This window comes from Strix aluco, chromosome 10 (assembly GCF_031877795.1).
Source record: "Strix aluco isolate bStrAlu1 chromosome 10, bStrAlu1.hap1, whole genome shotgun sequence".
Classification (NCBI taxonomy): domain Eukaryota; kingdom Metazoa; phylum Chordata; class Aves; order Strigiformes; family Strigidae; genus Strix; species Strix aluco.
Genome location: NC_133940.1, coordinates 16,091,831 through 16,096,253, shown reverse-complemented (window position 1 = coordinate 16,096,253; position 4,423 = coordinate 16,091,831).

Sequence of the window (4,423 nt, the reverse complement as noted above, 5' to 3'; positions counted from 1 at the left end):
ACTCCCTTCCCCACCTTCTGGTGCCTCCTGGGCAGGATCCCACATAGGCTGCGCCCTCGCAGGGAGGCTGCAAATATCACCCCATCCTGGGACATCCCTGGGACCTTCCGGGGACTCGGGGGCCACAGAAAATGGAGGGGGGGGGAACTAAGGCTGCTCTACCCCCCCAGCTAAAGGGAAGGAAGCTGGGCTCCTGCCAGGGAAGGGGAAATCCTATTCCCATGGGGCTGCTGCCACCCTGGCGAGTGCAGGGTGGCCAAAAGGACTTTACACCAACCACACACATGATCAAGGCCCATGATCGTTCAAAAGATGGCAGGAGCCATGGCAGGTGAGTTTTGGTGTCTCGCAGCTGGCATCCCCCCATGCTTCATCCAAGCCAGGGTCCAAAAAGCATCAGCTGTGGGGGCTGAGCATCCCTGAGAGTGGGGCGAGGGGTGATGGCTCCAAAACACTCTTGGGGAACACCTTCCCCGAGGGCATCAGGTCTACAGAGTTGCCATAAAACATCCTCCAGTGGTGAGAAAACTTTGCCCTGAGCAGGATGAGACCCTTAATAAACACAGGGAAAGCAATGTGGGATAGGGATCAGCCGGGTTTTAACAACGGCCAGCTTCCAGCAGCGTAAACGCACAACAAATACAAACGGTTTCTATCGATGCGAGACTTTGGACCGACGTCCAGGTCCTCCCGAGGGGCCGCTCGTGCTGAACAAGGGAGAGTTCAGCTCTCGCAGCAAGGGGACAGGACAGTCAGAAATGTTGAGCCCTTGGAAAAGCAAATGAGGGGAAACAGCTCAGGCCTTGTCAGGAGCATCTACCCTGCCTGGCTTTTCTTCCCAGGGAGGCTGTGCTGCTGCTGAAGCCAATACCAAGGACATGGTGGGCTCCTAAGTGATGCCAGGGAGATGGGTGATGTCTCCACCAAGCCTTGCAGAACCGTGCATGGAAATTGAAACCCACCACACAACAAAAGATTGATGCTCAGAGCTGAGGGGGGCAGTCCTGGGGTGCCAAGGGCACAGGCAGCAGGGTTGCACTGTGCAAACACGCGTGTGGGACTGGCTCTGTAGCACCATCTCTCCATCTTTGGAGGAGTTGGTATCAACAACTGAAGCCCGTCTTGGAAAGCAGCTAGATGGTGATCAACATCACACTCCTCATCATACAGCCTTGAGGAACGCTCTCGTATGTTATTATGAATATAAGAACATTGGGCAGTAAATACTAGAGTTAATACCTGATGAAAGTGTAGCTGCTGCACTTATTCGATATTCAGATTCAAATTTAGGTATTAGGGTCAGAAGACAATTTTGTGTCCATTTATCTTTCTTATAATTTGGGGACAGTTGTGTTACTGAATTTATAATATCCTATGGAACCTGGATAAGAACTCCTGCTGCATGTAGACCACCAAATGCATCCATTCCTCCATCCTTTCCTGAGCATTTCACAGACCAAGGAGAAGATCAAGAACTCCATCTAGATCTCCTAGAAGAAGCAGTTGTTCAAAGACTCTGTGCAGAGGATCTCAATCTCCCCAAGAGTGATCACCCCACCTTACACATCCTTAAGGACTTTGGAGGACTATATCACAACCTCGAATCAAAATTTAATAAGGACTGGAAAATTCCTCAACTTCCTTCTTGTCATCTAGAAGAAAATCATAAACTACCCACACCAGATAGCAGCTTATTTGCCATTATTTTGTGCCATCAAAAAGAAACATGAGGCATCATTACTTCATCTGGTCATGTGTGCTGACTACCTATACAATCATTTAGAGTCTTGTATTGTTTATAGAAAAGGCAGTAATAAGTCCCAGGAGTGCTGGGGAAAACTCTACGCTTTGGAGTGTAGCTTCCACAGATGGAAGGCATAATAGAGCTATTAGCCCCTCAATTTCAAACACCAAAAAATTGGTATCAACATTAACAAAGATACCAAGGAACTATCCCTGAGATCCCATCTCAAGAATGGGAACAAGACAGAAGATGATATCTCAGGGATCATGGGTACCTGATAAATCTTGGACTTGACTGGGACAAGGACCCAACTGATACAAGAACCATCAAAGGTCCTTAACAGACTAAAGAAGAAGAAACCTCCTCCAGCACCACCTCAACCTCATGCACCTCCAGGGCAACTACTCCCATCTGCAGGGAATTGCCCAGGAATGGGGTGGACGTGCTAATCCAAACCCACTAGGATGCTGTGGCACAAGGAGTGGGGTTGGGGTCTCAAGATTTTTTACAGGTGCTGGATGTGGTAGCATTCCAGAAACTGAAGCAAGAAATGGGAGATGCAAGAAATGGGCGATGTAAGAAACAAGGAAGAATTACCAGCAGCGATCAACAGAGCAAATGTAGCATGGGTAAAGGTAAAACAGACACCCCCAAGGAGCTTCCAGTCACAAACCATAATTGTAAGGCCTGTTGTACCATCCAGGAGTGGTTTATCCTTACCAGCCTCTGGAACAGCATCCCATAGGGGCATCCTTAGCAGTATCACAACAGGAGGGAGGACCAGCACATACAGATCATACATCTATCATAACAAAATCAGAAGTGTCCCTGTGGCTGGTCATATTGTTAACAGGGTTACCAGGGGCTGCATTCTTGTGGAAAAAAATCCTAAAAATACTACAGAACGTAGATTGGTGGTGGACTTGGAACTATCAGTTTTCAAGGAATCCTGGCCTAACTTTCAAGAGTCCTGGCCTAACTTTGCCCAGACCTTGGAGCATTGTCCCAGTTATTGCTCCAAGGATTCTCCTGGACATTGTTGGATGTCTCTGCAGCTTTTTATCATGTTCCTTTTAATCCTAATGTCAGTCACTTTGTTACTGTTGGGGTACCTGGATTACAAGGGTTATACACCTGTATGTCCCCCTCTACTAGATGGGGATTGTCCACAGAATTGCATCTCAAATCAGCAAGAAAACAGACTTGTACAAACAGCAAACCTTGCTGCTGTTATGAAACTACAAACGGGACTAACTCACATTGTTGTTGCACCCCAAAACCATGTGCTTCAGGAATATTCCTTTGGGGACTGGCCTTAATCCATTTCTCTTGTCTTTATTATCTACATTACTTGTTCAGTATTATAGGAAGCAATTTGACCATATTTTTATTTTTGCTTACATGGATTATTTGGTGGTGGGTTGTAAAAACCCTGTTCGTCCTCATGCAGTGGTCCATCATATTATTAATCATTTATTGTCACTGAGAGTATAAATAAAGATAAAAGAAAGTTTTCAGGAAAATATTTAAATTTTCTTGGTTACCAACTGGGAAGTTTTGGTATTTTCCCTAGTGATGATAAAACTTGTAAGTCAGAAGAATTACTTTTCTCTCCATCCCATCACCAGAGCGTGGGCTTGCAGCAAGGGGGCCGGATGAACCCCGCTCCTGGAAGTGGGGCACATGCCAGGCTGCGCCTGCCCAGCGGAGATCAACCTGGCAATGATTTCCCAAGGCAGAGCAGCTTTTTGTTTCAGGGACGGGCCAAAGCCATCCGCAGCGCCCTTATCTGCCGCCAGCCCCGCGGGAAGGGAAATGGCCTTGAGTCTATCAACATTGCCAGGCACTTTGCTCCTTACACCCCCGCCACAGCCTCCAAGGAGGCCCCACCACGCTGCACCCACAGAGCCAGGCACACCCCGACCGGTGTTGGTCTAAGGTCCCATTTTGTCCCCACATGCCACGCAATACCGAGGACAGCATGTCTTGCTTGAGTGAGGTACAGTGATAACGGCAGCTCTCCTGTGACCCAGCTACGCAATCTGCTTCCCTCCTGTCATTCCCTGGGTACAGAAACCCCTTCTGCAGGGGCAAACTGATGCTGAGATGCTGAAGGGGGTTGGGGAAGGGAGATGCTGTGAAGAGGGTGGAGGGTCCATGGTAGAGCTGAAAGGGGCTCTCAAACCAAGGGTCGTAGTTGAAGTCTCCCCTTTGCAATACAAAGGAGAGGATGGGGCTTGCTGGTTGTTGGAGGGGTGGAAATGGGGGAGCCAGACCCTGATCCCCCCACCCAGCACTGGGTAGGGATCGAGCACTTGGGGTTCATGGGAATGGTGAGGAAGGACACCCAGGTCCTTCACCGGTGAGCAGAGGGTGCAGGAGTCAGGAAGTGAAGCCCTGGGCTGAGTTACAGAGACTTGAGCTAAAAGACAAGAAAGGCTCCGAGCTTTGAGGAAATCTGGATCAGGTTGAGAAATAAACCTCAGCTCCCACCTCCCAAAGCATCCCAGGCACTGCTGGCAGCCAGAGGCACCCCCAGCCAGCCCCCAGCCATGCTGGCTGAGCCCCAGGGGCTCACACCCATCCTCAGACCTCACCAGTTGGTGGTCACAAGGGAGCCCCAGGAGCTACTCCTCATGGGTGCCAGCCCAGCATCACAGCCCCGGTCCCATCCCTGCC